Below are 19528 nucleotides of genomic sequence, written 5' to 3' on the forward strand. Positions count from 1 at the left end.
AATGCATTATATGAAATATTACTAATTAATGAATGATTGTTTTTTTATTACAGAACTTTATACCATTTTTAATGTTTTGCAGGTCTCCTACAATATGTTTACGCGCATCCAAGGTCAAATAACAATTGACTTTTCTTGTAATCTTGTAATTTTCTTGTTTCTCAAATAGTCTTAAATGATTCATTCAAATCTTCAGTCTCTCCAAAGACCTCAACAAAACTACTCTACTCTGATTGGTCAGATGGCTCAGTCTGTTGAGATTGTCTACTGTTTGCAACACGTGTTGGACACAGAGTGGCCATTCAGCTCCGAAGGCTTCCTTAATCCTTAGCGATTGAAAACACCGCAAAGCACAGTAACAGTGGCGTTGTTAACCATATCAATTTGAGCCTGTCTGATGATGAAACATTGGAAGAACTAGTTGATCAATCCAAACCTCCTTTGCAAGGACCGCTTGAACAGGGCATTTGTCTTCGATTGTGGTACATTTATAGACATCGTAACTGTGCTATTCCTCTACATTCGCATTAACAAGTGTATGTCCATCAACAAACCAGTGTGTGGGAACTCCATCAGAATGCCACAGCTAAATAGTAATCTCTTATGGTAATTATCAAAAATGGTACATATGTAATGTGAGTTAGCCATGTGAAGCAGTCGTCAGTAAGAGGACGGGAAGGTTAGTGTTTTACTGCTGTTTTTCATCGTAAAAAATGTATTTTAACCACTGACTCTTCACGTACTGATCCCTTGGAATTGTAAACATTGCAAATCTACTTTCCCGCTGTAGAAATCATCACAACACGAACCACAAACTAAAGTGTTTGAGTGTGGGTCAGAGTAGACATTGTTTGCAGGAAGCCAATTAAAATGATTATGCAAATCTGTTATGGATCTATGAAGAGAAGTTTTGTAACTGAAACAGGAATTGCTGTATAACTGATGGATTTGGGTCAGATTTTCTGTAAATTTGGACTCTTTTTTTGACTTAAATATAAATCACAGAAGTAAAAGAAACTAGGAATAAGGGAACATTTTGCAGAAGATACATTAAAATGGCAGAACATTTTAAAGTTTAACATTGAGAAAACGTCAACCATATTTAAACAATAGCACTTAGCAATTAAAATGATGTTGCTAAAATTTCTCATGTTAAACAGAATCTGGAGAATTCTGATGGTGCCGGACACATTATTGGTCAATCAGAGCTTAGGTCCAAGATTAAGAATACACCATTATTTACATGTAAAATGTTTTATTTATTTAACAACAAAATTACACCAGTGAAAGTCAACTTCTCTTGTATGATCACTTCTTCCCTCAGATAGGGGTGTTCCAATTAAAATTAGACTCCCTTTACTTTATATCAAAACAAGATCAAGAGTACAAGACTGCAGTCGTAACTGCACACTTTTCTCTTTTTATACTGCAAGCCTTAAACTCCAACAATTCACTTCTGACTTGACTGCTCAAACATTTGTCCAGTTTGGAGATGAGATTACCTTGAAATAATTATCATTTTCAAAATCACTATTTAAAGAGGGAAAAGCCACAGGTTACAAATTTTAAAGGAGGGAAAAGTTATTAGTTACAGCCAAATAAAAATGGTTGAATATTATTTTAGAGTTGAACAAATTAGGGTAACCATGGCAAATGATTTCACTTAACAATGTAAAAGATTAAACAGGAAAAGCAGGAATGGAGGCATGTAAAATTACATTTTACATGTGGTGTGTTGTGTGTTTGGGGAATCTGGATACTCATGCCCCATGTTGTGTCTTGTTGTGAGTGTATGATGGGGGTCCTTTCATGTTTCTGTTTGAACACAGGGCCTCTGACCTTGTTTCATTGGCTGTGTGCTTGTCTTATGTTCATTGTGTGGTCTAGTGTGTTTGTTGAACACATGGTTTGTGATTTATATATATATTATATATATATATATAGATAGATAGATGTACCAGATTTGAAAGTAAGCAGAAACTAGTAAAAGCAAAATGCCTTTTTTGCCAAGAAGGTTGAATTGAATTGAAGCTGAGTGAGTGATTTGGGGAGACTGGCTATTGGTACCAAGTGATTTATTATTTATTATTATTATTATTACACAACACTGCAGTGAATGTTTGCTGGATGCTGGAGGTGTTATTGGCAGGGCCAGAAAACACGTCAGCAGCGTCGTGAAGTGATATGATGGACACTTTAGTATCCCACGAGGCCACAGGAGAGTTCTGAATGACAGTGATGCTGGAAGGACATGTGACAATGACAACATGCCGAATGTAGTACGTCCAGATTACATTCATACTATACACATTCATACTGTATACAACATACTCTTTCTGCAGTCATAATTACGTATTACATTAGTAATTACTTATTCAAAAAAGTACTGAAGAGAGTATGTTATTTCAGACACAGCCTTTATCTGGGCCGTCCAATTCCTGGTTCAGGTGAGTTTAATCAGGGTTGGAGCTAAACTCTCCAGGAACAGGTCTGGACACCCCTGGCCTATGCTTTATGTTCACTTCTGGGAATTCACCAGCATTGTGGGTAATGTAGTTCCACACACGCTATTACTCAACATCATTACAGCTACTTAATCATTACTCTCTTCACTGTTATTTATGTGTTGGACCTTCATAGACTACATGTACACTTACTTTAATAAGCAGTACAATAAGACAACATTGTAGCAATTATTACAAAAGTGAAATTATACATAATTATAGTTAATTTATAATCTATTACAATTATTTATATCAGCTGCCAGAAGTAACAGTTGCAGAATTAATATTACAATCTGTTCATCCAGCAAACGTCATTCTTAATCATCTATCAGTTCTAAAAACAAAGGTCCCGAAAATGTGGTACAGTCCACAGAACTTTAAATGTTTTATGGATTAATATAATAACAGCCAATAACTGTAACAGCTTACCTTAGTATAAGATATATTCAGTTGTAATTGCCTTGAATATTATGGTCTAAGAGATGGACCCTGCACAGCCAGAAAAAAAGAAAAAGTTTTAGTATTCACATATTTCATGTTACAAACACATGAAAGAAACGATCTCTAAATGAAACAGTTTTGGAGGATTCAAACTGCGTGGTTATGGCACTGGTAGTCACTCCTATGAGCAATGGGAAGACCGCTCAAACACTGATTATTTATAGTGCACATGCTCAGTGCTTTATTAATAACCTGTAACAATATACAGCACGTCTCATTTGAATAAATTGATAAATAGTCCTCCACAACTCTTAATATTACACTGCAATCCCCATCACAAAACTGGACAATGAGTATAAAATCACGTTAATCTCTCAACTAAGACTGTTGTGTTTGGTGTTAAATATACATTACTAACACTACCAGTCAAAAGTTCTTGAACAGGAAGATTTTTAATGTGTGTTTTTTTAGATTATTCTCTTTTGATGCAAGTTGAATTAAATAAATCCAAAATGAGCAGAAGCAGTAATATATACTGCTTTCTATTTGAATATGTTTTAAATTATAATGAATTGCTGATTTCAAAGCTGATTTTTCAGCACCATTACTCCAGTCTTCAGTGTCACATGATCGGATGATGACACATACACACATATGTTACCAAGACTGACACTGCGTCCCAAACGGGATAAAGGTATCTATGTAGGGCTCTTCAGAGTGAGAACAATCATGGCCGCCGTAATGAAGAGTCATTCCAAACCAGAGTACACAGAACCGGCCTCTTGAAAGAGCTCTTTGTAATTAAGGATTTTGGGAGGTACAACTGATGGACACTTCGCACCCATGATTCGTTGCGCAGGTTTAATTGTGTGATGAAGGCCCCTCTTTACTCTTTGGTCCCCTACACCATTCATCCCTTCAAACTCTCACTCTGGAGGGTAGACGATTAGAAGAAACCAAGCAACTTCAGGACGTTGGTTTCTGAACGAATCGGTTCAATGACTGACTTATTAAAAGGCAGAGACTGTTGGTGAAAATACTCACCACACAATGTTGGCCAGGCTTCTTTGCTGTGTGTTGCAAGCTGTTGTGAATGTGTTGTCAAATGAGGACGCTTCTGGGGACAGATCAAGTCGAAAGACAATAGTGGGCCATAAACCCAGTATACCATAAACAGACGTCTGGTCACCCTAACACCAGTGGACACAGCCTTATTTTAACAAGTTTGTTTGTCCAAAAAACTTTTTACTGAAACTAAGTGTTTATGGTACAATGACCTGACATGTGTCAAAAGATCAAGTAAAATAAGATTTCTCAGTGTATCACCCCTTTAAAACAAGGCAGATAAATCAAATCAATAAAACCACACACACACATAAAAGTAACTAAATACATCTTGCGACTTGATTTAAAAGTATAATTCACCTGAGCTTTGACAACAGCGCCTGCTACTTTGGAAAAAACACAGATAAAACAGTGATATGTTTGTTTCAGTGTTCCTCTTGCATGTGTGTCAGGAGTGATTGTGCAGTGATTGCCATGGAAACAGCAGAGACAGAAAGAGATGTGGGGGGTGTTCGGCCATCCCTCAGTGCTCGAACACACACTCGTCACGCTCTGCCGGAGAACTAAACCTTGTACTCTCAGGACTTCTGTGAGGAACGAGAGGAACGGTGCTTCGCGTCAATACGTTTTCATTGTCTGTGTTGCAGAAATAGAGATAAAGCAACAATGTAGTGATGTTTGTTGCAGTCTGTTGTGATTAAAAAAAGAGAAGTTTTGATCACATTCAAAGTGGACAGTCAAACTGCTTGGGACTACAGCGTCAGCATCCAACCATGAAATATCACACATCTCTTAAGCATTTCTCATTCATTCTCTTGGAAGAAATCACACGTGGATGGGTGCGATGAAAGCTCCTGCGACAGGCTTGTGAAAGCACCCCCATCCAGTCCGCTCCCACTCTTTTGTGCTGCTTTCGACGACTCCTGTTACATAACAAGGATCCAGCTCTCACCAGTTCTGCTGCATGGCTGGCACTGAGGCTTCATCATGCAAGACCCTGCTTTTATAACTAAAACCCAAATTGGCCTGATATGTCAATTCAAAAGGTGGTTAGGTGTTAAAATATTCACTTGCAATGAAACTGTCCGTTTGCATGACTTTTAAGCAGTGTATTTCTCAGTTATTAGCAATATAATATCTTTGAACAAGAATGATTCTGTTGCTTGATTAAAAGGCAGAAATTAGGGACGCAGTGCACCAATCATGATTTTTTATGGCTGATTCCAATTGTTTTACAAGCTAAAGATTCCAATAGTCCATTTTAAAAGCCTATGCTTATTTGCTGCATTACAAATTACAGTTATTTTTTTTCTCTGACAGCAGGTGGCGCTTATGGAATAGCAGCAATATAGTGTTTGCTTGGTTATCACAAAGCAGGTCTATGCAGAGAAAATGTCAAATCTTTTCTGAAGACAGTCAGTTCCCTTCAGAGATATATTCGTATAAAATATTTAGAACTTTCTTCCAATGTTTTGCGCATCGCAAACAGTGATCTTGCTCTGACTGGTACAGTGTTTTCTCTGTTAGCGCATCTGTTCTCCGTCCCATCTCTGAACCCTGTTGACATCCGGTTTACACACTTCCTAGTATTTTCACACAAGTCAAATTTTGGGAAATGACAGTGTAATTTGTGAGCAAGTTCGAAACAGAGATTGTTCAAAATAAAACAAAAAAACATTAATTTACCACACATACTGAAAGAATACAGTTATTTTTTTTGACAAAAGTTTTAACAAAACCTTTGACCTATGAAACATTAAACTGTCCAGTTGCTAAAATGGCTCTTACATTTTTTGTTGACTCACAAACTGCCATGTTCTGCATGCATGTAATGTTCAACTGTTCATCAACCCCTATCCTGAACTTCAGCTTGCACTAACGTTTCAAATATTGCCAAAACTATTTGGCCCTGTCAAGGCTTCATCTAGACCAATGATCTGATTCAGGTCTTTAGTGGAGTCAAAGACCTGAGATGTGTGTGTCAGACAAGGGAGACATGCTAAATGTGTAGAGGAGGAGGCTCCAGGAACGCGGTTGGGAACTGAGGCATGGGCGTCACAAAATTTGGAATGGCGATTTGCACAAATACTTTTCTATTGCTCATTTGAATGTCGCATCAATTACATCTTCAATTAAGCTTATATGTTAAGCTCACTTTACACCAGCAACAAAGCGACATGATCACACTGACTTTCACTGAAGAGCTGTTCAGGAATGCAACAACATTGAGAAAAGCTACCTGTAGGAGCGACTACCAATGGAGTGCATGTGACCCGTCTCCTGTCAGATAATGCATTGCTATACACTCAGCATATGTGGTTGTATAAACAAAACTTTTTATTTTAAATCAAGGCTGATCACCACAAACAAACTGTTCCTGTGGAAACGATTCAGGCAACCTAAAAGCTGTTTTATCCTCTGAGGCTTTGATCTGAAGCGTCTAGTTTGTGCAGCGGTCGCACGCATCCGTAAACTAAACCGTTTATTCTCACACTGTAATAGTATTTATAGCTCCTAACAGGTTGTGACTGAGAAGTGATTACCTCGAAATGTGCGCCAGTTTTCCCTATTGCTCTTGTGCCAGTGATTGTCCGTCTGCGTGCCGTAGGTGGCTGACCCCTGACCCCTGCTCTATACGATTACAGCTCCAGCACTAGACAGTGGTAGAGAATCTGAGAGCGCGTGGCACATAACCTATGGTAGCTGTGATGGAAAGAGCACAAGTTTTCACTGCCCTATAGAAATGACTGGATTGCTCATAGTGTACACAATATACATTAAATACTGTAACTTAAGCCTCTAATCTAATCTAAATCTAATTTTACCATTCAACTTGCTCAGAGCAACAGTATTAAATGCTGTGAAATAAGGCTTCATATCTTTAAAGCGCTATGCACTCAGTCTTATGTCTGTGAATAACTTGAAGCACATTTGATTATTTCCTGATTGATTTGTATTGATTAACATCCTGTTCAGTCTCTTGGAAGCAGTGATTTTTAAAAAGCTACAGAACAGTGCAAGTTATGACTTAACTAGCATGATATGTATATTTCTAAATCCTTCTATTGATAAACAGTTTATCAAGAGTAACTAAGAATGTCATGGCAATAGTGTGTCTGTGAAAGTTGTTTTCGGGTATAAATTGCAATATACAGTTATAATAATTAGCCTAGTAAGAAGGCTATACTGTATTTCATATACTTTGTTGGCTAGGGTTGGGTATCGTTTGATTTGATTCTTATCGATTCCCAGTTTAGACTGTATCATAGTACTGAGACTGCTCTTCTTAGAGTTACAAATGATCTGCTCTTATCATCTGATCGTGGGTGTATCTCTCTATTAGTTTTATTGGATCTTAGTGCTGCGTTTGACACAATTGACCACAACATTCTTTTGCATAGACTTGAATACTTTGTTGGCATCAGTGGAAGTGCATTAGCATGGTTTAAATCGTACTTATATGACCGCCATCAGTTCGTAGCAGTGAATGAAGATGTATCCTATCGATCACAAGTGCAGTATGGAGTACCTCAAGGCTCAGTACTAGGGCCGCTACTCTTCACGCTTTATATGTTACCCTTGGGAGATATCATCAGGAAACATGGTGTTAGCTTTCACTGTTATGCTGATGATACTCAGCTCTATATTTCTTCGCAGCCCGGTGAAACACACCAATTTGAAAAACTAATGGATTGCATAGTCGATATAAAAAACTGGATGACGAGTAATTTCTTACTGCTAAATTCTGAAAAAACCGAGGTGTTAATTATAGGACCTAAAAACTCTGCTTGTAATAACCTAGAACACTGTCTAAGACTTGATGGTTGCTCTGTCAATTCTTCGTCATCAGTTAGGAACCTAGGTGTGCTACTTGATCGCAATCTTTCCTTAGAAAGCCACGTTTCTAGCATTTGTAAAACTGCATTTTTCCATCTCAAAAATATATCTAAATTACGGCCTATGCTCTCAATGTCAAATGCAGAAATGTTAATCCATGCATTTATGACCTCAAGGTTAGATTATTGTAATGCTTTATTGGGTGGTTGTTCTGCACGCTTAGTAAACAAACTACAGCTAGTCCAAAATGCAGCAGCAAGAGTTCTTACTAGAACCAGGAAGTATGACCATATTAGCCCGGTCCTGTCAACACTGCACTGGCTCCCTATCAAGCATCGCATAGATTTTAAAATATTGCTTATTACTTATAAAGCCCTGAATGGTTTAGCACCTCAGTATTTGAATGAGCTCCTTTTACATTATAATCCTCTACGTCCGCTACGTTCTCAAAACTCAGGCAATTTGATAATACCTAGAATATCAAAATCAACTGCGGGCGGCAGATCCTTTTCCTATTTGGCTCCCAAACTCTGGAATAACCTACCTAACATTGTTCGGGAGGCAGACACACTCTTGCAGTTTAAATCTAGATTAAAGACCCATCTCTTTAACCTGGCTTACACATAACATACTAATATGCTTTTATTATCCAAATCCGTTAAAGGATTTTTAGGCTGCATTAATTAGGTAAACCGGAACCGGAAACACTTCCCATAACACCCTATGTACTTGCTACATCATTAGAAGAATGGCATCTACGCTAATATTTGTCTGTTTCTCTCTTGTTCCGAGGTCACCGTGGCCACCAGATCCAGTCTGTGTCCAGATCAGAGGGTCACTGCAGTCACCCGGATCCAGTACGTATCCAGACCAGATGCTGGATCAGAAAGGACCTCTACATCCCTGAAAGACAGCGGAGACCAGGACAACTAGAGCCCCAGATACAGATCCCCTGTAAAGACCTTGTCTCAGAGGAGCACCAGGACAAGACCACAGGAAACAGATGATTCTTCTGCACAATCTGACTTTGCTGCAGCCTGGAATTGAACTACTGGTTTCGTCTGGTCAGAGGAGAACTGGCCCCCCAACTGAGCCTGGTTTCTCCCAAGGTTTTTTTCTCCATTCTGTCACCGATGGAGTTTCGGTTCCTTGCCGCTGTCGCCTCTGGCTTGCTTAGTTGGGGACACTTCATCTACAGCGATATCGTTGACTTGATTGCAAATAAATGCACAGACACTATTTAACTGAACAGAGATGACATAACTGAATCCAATGATGAACTGCCTTTAACTATCATTTTTGCATTATTGACACTGTTTTCCTAATGAATGTTGTTCAGTTGCTTTGACGCAATGTATTTTGTTTAAAGCACTATATAAATAAATAAAGGTGACATTCCAGTGCGGTTTAAAAAATTAATTCAAACATTTAGATGAAGCATATTCTTTCTCTCAATATTTGCAAAACATTTAGTTGCAGCTGAATACCATGAAAAAAAATCAGCAGACTACTTAAAAACTGGACTTAATAAGAGCTGTGTGCACAATACGGTTGAGATTTGTTTATATTTTTATTCATAAGTGACTTTATTCTTGAAATTTTAGAAAAGATAAAGATCAAATTACTTTCAGAAGGTGATTTACTCCATTTTGATCGCTACCTTTCACATCAGTGTTTATATCCAAACTACAAACTTTCATCCCCCTACTTCTGTGAATGATTGGAACAGAAATAAAGATACTGTGTGTCTGAAAAGAGAAGCGGTTTCTTAAGGTCAACGGCGACACCAACGCAGATCTGATTATCCACATCCCACAGGGACGAACAGAGAGTTGATCTCACTGTTGTGATTGCACGTCAAAGGTTTGTCATTTAGGGAAGGTCACGTTGGTGTTTGAATAGTGTTCGTGATCTTTAAAGGGTTATTTCACACAAAAATAAAAATTCTGTCATTAATTACTCATGTTAGGGAGCGTTCTATTAATCGTGCAGCCCTAACATGGGAGCAGTGGCGGCTCCTGCCAATTCTCTCAGGGGGGCAAATGTTTGCATTATTAATGAGGATAAGTCACCCATTCAATTGATAAATTAATGGCTACTTAAAGATGTAAAGGGAACTGAACTACTATAGTATTAATTAAAAAGAAACTGACATTGAGAATCAATCTCTTGCTCTCCTTATGTTTCTACAACCCCTGTCAAAAAGTATGGAATCACCCCTCTGTTCATTCAAGATGTTCATTCAAATGTTTAATTGTGTAGAGCAAAAACCAAGCACATATATGCCACAAAACAATTTTCACTCAACAAAACAATATTCTGGCTGTAAAAAACACTTAAAACAACAAAGAAAGATAACTATAGTCAATTACAACTGTTTTTACAGATCAAACAGAGAAAAAAAAATATGGAATCACAAATCTGAGGAAAATTATATGGAATCACCATGCACTTTGCATTTCTAAAACAAACACCTGTATCTGATTACAACTGCCAATTAGTCTGCAGTTAAAAACGAGTGCTTGCACTCATTAGTGATGTGTTGAACCAAGATGATTGACATAACTCATGGCTCCAACACGAGAGATGTCAGTTGAAACAAAGGAGAGGATTATCAAACTTCTCAAAGAAGGTAAATCTTCACGGAATATTGCAAAAGATGTTGGTTGTTCCCAGTCAGCTGTGTCTAAAATCTGGACCAAGTACAAATCAAATGGAAAGGTTGTAAAAGGGAAGCGTACTGGTAGACCAAGAAAGACATCAAAGCGCCAAGACAGAAAACTTAAAGCAAATGCATTGAAAACAGAAAATGCACAACAAAACAAATGAGGAACAAATGGGCAGAAAGTGGAGTTCATGTCTGTGACCGGACTGTAAGCAATCGCCTAAAAGAAATGGGATTTACATACAGAAAAGCCAAACGAAAACCATCATTAACATCTAAACAGAAAAAAACAAGGTTTCAGTGGGCTAAAGAAAGACAATCTTGTGGCGCTTTTCCATTACCAGTACCAGCTCGACTCGCCTCGGCTCGGCTCGCTTTTCGCTCCGTTTTCCATTGCAGATAGTACCTCCACAATAGTACCTGGTTGTCATAGCGACGCTGCAGGAAACTGCCGTGACGTAATCTTCTACGCGACACACACCCGCTACCCACACACACAGGACAATGGAGGAAATCGAGTGCATGTTGTTTTTGATCCTCGGGATGTGGCTGTTTCTCACAGCAAGAAGACAAACGTTGTTTCAGGAGAGGCCGAGGGCAGCAAAACGAAACACTGCTGAAAAAAACAGGAGTGTAATGATGACGCAGTGAATAGTGACGATTCTCTCTGACCAATCAGCAGTCTGCTGTGTTTTCACGTCACATTATAGTATCGCCTCAGCTCGCTTGGAACCTCGCCGGAGGTGGTACGAAAAAAAGTACCTGGAAGCCGGTACAGGTACAACTTTTACACAGTGGAAAACCAAACAGCGCCGATTAGAGCTGGTACTGTGTAGTGGAAAAGCGCCATTGGACTGTGGATGACTGGATGAGAGTTATATTCAGTGATGAATCACGAATCTGCATTGGGCAGGGTGATGATGCTGGAACTTTTGTTTGGTGCCGTTCCAATGAAATTTATAAAGACAACTGCCTGAAGAAAACATGCAAATTTCCACAATCATTAATGATATGGGGTTGTATGTCAGGTAAAGGTATGGGAGAGATGACAGTCATTACATCTTCTATAAATGCACAAGTTTATGTTGAGATTTTGGACACGTTTCTTATTCCATCAATTGAAAGGATGTTTGGTGATGGTAGCATCATTTTTCAGGATGATAATGCATCGTTGCCATAGGGCAAAATCTGTGAAAACATTTCTACAGGAAAGACATATAATGTCAATGGCATGGCCTGCAAATAGTCCGGACCTCAATCCAATTGAAAATCTGTGGTGGAAATTAAAGAAAATGGTCCACGACAAGGCTCCAACCTGCAAAGCTGATCTGGCAACTGCAATAAGACAAAGCTGGAGACAGATTGATGAAGTATACTGTTTGTCATTAGTTAAATCCATGCCTCAGAGAATTCAAGCTGTTATAAAAGCCAGAGGTGGTGCAACAAAGTACTAGTAGTGTTTTTATTTGGTGATTCCATATAATATTCCTCAGATTTGTGTGATTCCATATTTTTTTCCTCTGTTTGATTTGTAAAAACAGTTGTAATTGACTATAGTTATCTTTCTTTGTTGTTTTTTTAAGTGTTTTTTACAGCCAGAATATTGTTTTGTTGAGTGAAAATTGTTTTGTGGCATATATGTGCTTGGTTTTTGCTCTACACAATTAAACATTTGAATTAGGGCTGGGATAAATGATTATTTTTTAAATGATTAATCTAGCGATTATTTTTTTAATGCATCGATTAATCTAACGATTAATTTTTCCAGACCGATTTGATTTCGATTATCTCCCCATTAATTGACTACTAACAATTTATACATGTTGATTTACATATCTGAATGAAAAAAACATCAATTCCTTAACATTGCAATATATGTTTATTGCTCTTAAAATGACAAAATAAAAGACTAAGAATGCATTACTTTGCATTTGTATAGAGATAGCATTCAATAAAACCTTGAAGCCTTGAAAACACATAGCTTACTGAAACAAGCTTACTGAACACATAGGGCCTAGCTTACTGAAAAAAGAAGTTCTTTCAGATGAAAATAACAACAACTTGATGTCTAGCATTCAATAAAAAAGGTCACCCAAAATACTTGTTTAGAGCAATTGAAAGAATACAGTAACCAATGTAAACTTTAGGGCTTTAAGCTAATACAGAGAGTGCTTTTACAAAAAATAAAAATGAACAGTGGGAGCCAGCAGCCTGTCATGGAGAAAAAAAATATCTCCGAATGCTCCACATGAAACTTTGGCGTTCCGCCCTTTTTCTGTCGTGTCTAATGATTTTGGTTAATATGCACGAGGGAGAGAGAGAAAGAGAGAGAGAGAGAGAGAGAGAGAGAGAGAGAGAGAGAGAGAGAGAGAGCGCTCGTGTAGTTTGAAGACTGTGAGTGCGCGAGCGAAATTTTGGTGTTTCGCCCTTTTTCTATCGTGTCTAATGATTTTGGTTAATATGCACGAGGGAGAGAGAGAGAGAGAGAGAGAGCTCGTGTAGTTTGAAGACTGTGAGTGTGCGAGCGAAATTTTGGTGTTTCGCCCTTTTTCTATCGTGTCTAATGATTTTGGTTAATATGCACGAGGGAGAGAGAGAGAGAGAGAGAGGGAGAGAGAGAGAGAGAGAGAGGGAGAGAGAGAGAGCGCGCTCGTGTAGTTTGAAGACTGTGAGTGTGCGAGCGCGCGTGAAATTTTGGTGTTTCGCCCTTTTTCTATCGTGTCTAATGATTTTGGTTAATATGCACGAGGGAGAGAGAGAGAGAGAGAGAGAGCTCGTGTAGTTTGAAGACTGTGAGTGCGCAAGCGCGCGTGAAACTTTGGTGTTTCGCCCTTTTTCTATCGTGTTTAATGATTTTGGTTAATATGCACGAGGGAGAGAGAGAGAGAGAGAGAGAGAGAGGGAGAGAGGTAGAGAGAGAGAGAGAGGGAGGTTTAAGGATACATTTATTCTGTAATTAACAGTTTACAAATCTCACCATTATTACATCATCTTTAAACAATCTTCCAATTATTAAAGAAATAAAACCAACTCTCCATCATGATCAACACCACAAAGAACATTTCCAACAGACCATTTTTCAGTGAAAGCCTGCAAATTATTGATTAATTTATAATAAACATACTCAATTCTGAGGCGGGCTTCTAACATTCCTAGAGAAACCTCATAGACCTCTTTTGACCCTTTGTTCTGAATTTTATTTTTCCTGGAAAGCCATATAGAAAGTTTAGCTACTCCAAAAACAAAATTCATCAAAACATGTTTTTGTTTTTCCTTAACAGAATACTTTGGTCCAAAAATAAATAAAGGAAAAGAAAAACATTCCCCCCAGTTTAAACAACACTGTTTTAACAAATTAAATAAAACCCCCAATCTCCCACAACCACAAAACAAATGCACCAAAGTTTCATCTTGAACACAAAACGGACAATCAACTCCTTGATTAGGATCTAAATGGGCTACATGTTTATTAGTGGCTATAGCTCCATGTACTATTCTCCATTGAAGATCTCCTGTCCGTTTATCAATTGGCATCTTGTACAAAGATCTCCAACATCCTTTCACTGAATGATCAGGACCAAAAAAGTCAAACCACCTTGATGATTTCATTCCTTCAAAAGATCTGCTATGGAGTACTTTCACACACATTATATAAGCTTCCGTCTTACCCAGCTCTTCAAAAGAACTAGTATGTACATTTGTAAAAGAAAGAAAACCATCTTCTAAGCCAATCCGTTCACTCACAGCTGGAAAAATATTAAGACATGGGAAAATATACTCACACCCATCTTCCCACTGATTAACCATATCATGATCTTCAGCAAACTCTCTTAATGACTGTGGCAATGATTCACAAACCTCTACCACAATCCTTTTCATCAATCTTTCAGATCTTATGTTTGCCAAAAGTCCTAATTCAACAAGAGATGAATGCATGGCTTTTAAAAGATGGCCTAACTTTGTACAACCAGCCTCTCTAAGTGCTGAACGCAGGCTACTAGAATTTAAAGTACTTACACAAAAGAATTCATTATAAAATAATGGCTCTTCAAAGATCCACATACCAGGTAGAGCACCTAAATCTCTGGAAACTCTCCAAATTTGCCACGCCTGCAAAACTGAATCATAAAAAGAAGTTAAACCTGTGACTTGTACCTCTTCAAGTTTTAGCAGAAAAAAATGTTTACTATAACCCAACCTCCCTACCTTCTGTAAAAGCAATTTTGCAGTTTCATGCCATCTCAATCCATTTTCATATAAAAATCTTTGTGCAGTTTTAAGTCTAAAAGCCACTATTCGAGAAGATAAATCAACAAGCCCCTGACCTCCCTCACAAAGTGGGAGATATAGAGCAGCAGCCCTAATCCAATGATACCCTGACCAAAAGAAATCCAGAATTATCTTCTGCACACTTGTAATCAATGCCTTTGGTGGATTTGAAACCATAACTTTATGCCAAAGCATAGAAGCAATCAAATTATTGATTACTAAAACACGTCCTCTGTACGACATCTGGGGAAGCAACCATCTCCATTTAGAAATTTTTGCACACACCTTTTCCATTACCCCCTCCCAATTATTTTCTTGAAATTGTTGTGTGCCAAGGAAAACACCCAAAATTTTGATCCCATCACTTCCCCACTTCAAACCACCAGGTAAAACAGGTATCTTTTCCTCTTTCCACTGTCCCACTTTTAAAGCTCCACTTTTATCCCAATTAATTTTTGACGAGGAAGCCTTCTCATAACACTTCAAAGCATTTACCACTGAATGTATATCTGTTTCATTTTTGACAAAAATATTAATATCATCTGCATACGCAGATACAACTAAAGGTGAATCAGTTATACAACCTGGTAAACTAAAACCCGTCAAATGCTTTCTTAAAAAACATAAAAAGGGTTCAATTGATAATGAATACAGCTGTCCCGAAATAGGGCAGCCTTGTCTTATTCCCCTTTTTACTGGTATTGGTCGACTAAGGCCCCCTCCCACCTTGACCATACAGGAAGCATTATTATAAAGAAGACTCACCCAAGCTATAATTTTTTCTCCAAAACCAAAAGCTTTGAAAACTGAAAATAGAAAATTATGATCTATTCTATCGAAGGCTTTCTCTTTGTCTAGGGATAAAATTCCAACACTTTCATTATATACATTACACACATCCATCACATCTCTCATTAAAAACAAATTGTCCATTATAGTCCGATCTGGAATGCAATAGGTCTGATCCATATGTACAAGTAAACCAATGTAAGGCTTTAACCTATTAGACAAGGCTCTAGAGAGCACTTTATAATCGGTACACAAAAGAGCAACAGGTCTCCAATTCTTAAGTTCAGTTAAATCTCCATTTTTAGGAAGTAATGTGAGAACAGCCTTTCTACAGGAGGCTGGGAGTACATTTTCATCATACGAACTCCTTAAAACCTCATGTAAATCAGAACCAATAACCTTCCAAAAGTGTTAATAAAAATCAATAGTGAGTCCATCTACTCCAGGTGCACGCCCAGATGCCAGCTGATTTACCGCAGTTGTGAGTTCTTCCAAGCTTTATTCTTTATACAGTTCCACTTGTTCTGGTTCACACAGTTGAGGAAGACCTTCTAAAAGCTCCTGGACACATTTCTCATCACATTGTTCCTTCTCATACAACTTGGTATAGAAGTCCACAGTGCATCTCCTCATTTCCACTCCATCTGTTGTTACATGACCATCTAAACATCTTAAACATGTCATACGCTGGTCTTTCACAAAAGTTTTCTCCAAGTTGAAAAAGAAAGTACTTGAGGCATCCATATCTTTTAACTGAATATATCGTGACCTCGCAAGTGCTCCTTTCACTTTTTCTTGTAACAAGGATTTCAACTCCAACCTTTTTGTTTGCAGATCATTATTTCCAGTCTCCTCATCATTTAAAAAATTATTTTCAATTCGTCTTATGGCCCGCTCCACCTCCTCTATGGCCTGTTTTAACATCACAGAAGAAAAAAAAGGTATACTGTTGACAAAAAAATTCTAATTTGAGCCTTTCCAATCTCCCACCACTGATTTAAAGACTCGAAAGAATGTTTTTTTACTTTCCACTTCTACCAGAAAATCTTAAAGTTCTCACAAAAAACATCATCCTGAAGTAGTTTGTTATTAAAATGCCACTGAGATCTATTTGCTTCTTGCTTTAAAAGAAGTGTTATTATAATAAGATGATGATCAGAGAACCCGACTGGTCTAATAGAGCTATCAGTTCATTTAGATCTAAGCTCTTGTGACATATAAAATCTATCCAATCTGGCTGCACTCACCCTTCCATCCACAACTTTCACCCATGTATATTGTTTTACATTTGGAAAAGTAATTCTCCATGCGTCTACCAAATCAAAATGAAGCAATAACTTTTTTAGGTTTTTACTGGATTGCAAATGAGGCTCTTCACTAAGCCTATCAATGTTAAAATCCACAGTACAATTCCAGTCTCCACCCAAAATAACAATCACAATCACTTTGTTCAAGACTTTTCTTAATATTACAAAAAAAATCTATTCTTTCAGTCCCAATATTAGGTGCATAAATATTAATAAAACAATAGATTGAACCCTCTATATCAGCTTTGACCATAAAACCTCGACCTTTAACAAACATACAAGAATTTAAGATCTTCACTTTTAAACTTTTAGAGAAAAGCATTTTTTTTTTTTTTTTTTTCCTGGAGAAAAATAACATCTAGTTTATTCAAATGGCCCATCTCCTTTACCAATTCTCTCTTCTGTCTGTCCCGCCCACCATTTATATTTAAAGAGCCTACTGTTAAACTCCCCATAGATAAAAAGAGAGAGAGGAACAGATAAAGAAATAAGAAGACCAGAAAGTGCAACATGCTCAAGACAGAAATCACTTATTTTTTGCTAAAACTTTTTTACCTTTTCTGTTTTTATTTGCCTTGGAGACCTTTTTCAATACAGTAACATGTTTCCTCAATCGATACCGCTTCCTTTCATCTAACAAATCAAAACTAACCGTTTTTTGCAAAATTGCAACCGATCTGATAAAATTTTCTGTGTCTGCAAAAAAGTCATCAACCTTAACCGACTGTCCAAAAGTTTCATCAAGAAAATTATCAATTTCCTCCAATGAATACAGATCTCTCGACCTGTTTAACACATCAGATCCTTCTCCGTCTGACTCATCCTGTTCCATTTCATCAGCATCACTTTCTATTTGATTTTCATCATTTGACACAATTTCTACATCCTTCTGGTTATTTTCAACAACAACAACATCCTGCAGAACTGGCACACTTTTCCCCATGGCTTCACTTACATTCAGTCCTTCTCCTGCATTTTCAACATCTTCTGAACTCCCTCCAACTTTATCAACTGGAACTGAATGCTCTACAAGCACATCATCTTTCTCATTTTCTCTATTAGTCCCTACCATCCGTTCACCTTGAGAAACATAATTACTGCTGGAAGCTATAACTCTTTGTCCTTCAACAACTTCATTCGTTTGTTCAATAGGTCTCTCTACACGTTCCACTTGTTCTCTATGCGGGCAAGCAAGACGCTTGTGTCCTACGTCCCCGCATTCAAAACACTTCATGCTCCCTGAGTTAGCATACACTGTGTAATATCCTCCTCCATGCTTTATTTTGAACGAAACATCCAAAGACTGTGTCGGAGAATCCAAAAACATGAACACTTGCCTCCTAAGTGAGATTACATGTTTTAAACGGCATCTCTACATCCCAGAGTCACAGTCTTAAATCCACTTGCAAATTTTCCAAACCTACGCAATTCCTGTTCAATCAATTCATTAGGGATAAAAGGTGGAACACCTGAAATAACTACTCTCGTTGACGGAACAGATAGCGGCGATACCTGAACAAACGTATCATTAATAAAGACTCCACTTTCAATCAAAACAAAAACCAAACGTTCCTCTTTCAAAAAAACAACGGCAGCTTTATTCATCCGAGATGCATAAGATATATTATCATAGCCAACTTGTTCACCTACCGCTAGCAAAGCCTCTTCCATCGTGACTCCGGGATCCATAATGAAACGAACCCCGTGTCCAATGGACAGCGGCGTCACAGAGGACGCCATTCCCCGCTAACTTTCAAACAATACTAACAGCCCTCCTATTCAGCGTCTTTGAAAAAAGAAAAAACGATAAATGATGTCTTACCTTTTTCATGCGAGTGAAAAAGAGGAAAAAGCTCACCACAGTCGTGTATTAAAAAGTTGTAAAACGCTAGCGCTCCATCCACAACCACTCACTCACGCACGCAAACGGAAACCCGAGAGAGAGAGAGAGAGAGAACGAGAGAGAGAGAGAGCGCTCGTGTAGTTTGAAGACTGTGAGTGCGCGAGCGCGCGTGAAACTTTGGTGTTTCGCCTTTTTCTATCGTGTCTAATGATTTTGGTTAATATTCACGAGGGGGGGCGCTCGTGTAGTTTGAAGACTGTCAATGTCAATGTCACCTTTATTTATATAGCGCTTTAAACAAAATACATTGCGTCAAAGCAGTAGACCGTGCAAGCTCCGAGCTCGCCTTGCTCGACACAACAATCGTGCCGCTCGAGACCGAGCCCTCCCCGAGCGCTGGATTGCAGCAGAAAGAACCCAACCAGCACGGGTCGAACCCCAGTTCTCACCGCGGCCCAGCCTTTCACCCCGGCGTACCGGCCGAGTGGCAGTTTGAGGCCGCTTCCTCTAGCGGCGCAGACCGCGCGACGTTAACCAATACATTTTCAGGCGAAGACGCTAAAAACAGGTTCTTCTTTTTCTTCATTGGATTTTTACGGCAGTTGGCATCCAAAGTGTTGCATCTAAAAGCAGGTTCGTGGCAAAAGTTGGTTAAACGACGTCATGACGCAGTTCCGTCTTCTTCTGCTAGTGTTTTATGGCGGTTTTGGCAAACCAGCGTAAAGGTGCATTACCACCACCTGCTGATCTGGAGTGTGGATTGCGCATAGATTTGGACTACAGATACAAACGTTCCGTCGGACGAAGA

At 38.4% G+C, this 19528-nt stretch overlaps 1 protein-coding gene across 2 annotated transcripts in view; it reads right to left on the reverse strand.

Moving 5' to 3' along the window:
* Positions 1 to 19528, reverse strand: part of LOC132148762 (G-protein coupled receptor family C group 5 member B-like) — a 38100-nt gene that overhangs the window by 4758 nt on the left and 13814 nt on the right. Inside the window, exon 2 of one of the 2 annotated variants that reach the window (XM_059557457.1) lies at positions 2934 to 2993. The exons of the other annotated variant lie outside the window; for it this stretch is intronic. The gene's annotated coding sequence lies outside the window, so the exon portion shown is untranslated. The remainder of the gene's footprint in view (positions 1 to 2933; positions 2994 to 19528) is intronic. 2 annotated transcript variants of the gene reach the window in all.

The sequence above is a fragment of the Carassius carassius genome, chromosome 9, assembly GCF_963082965.1.
Source record: "Carassius carassius chromosome 9, fCarCar2.1, whole genome shotgun sequence".
NCBI classification, from domain to species: domain Eukaryota; kingdom Metazoa; phylum Chordata; class Actinopteri; order Cypriniformes; family Cyprinidae; genus Carassius; species Carassius carassius.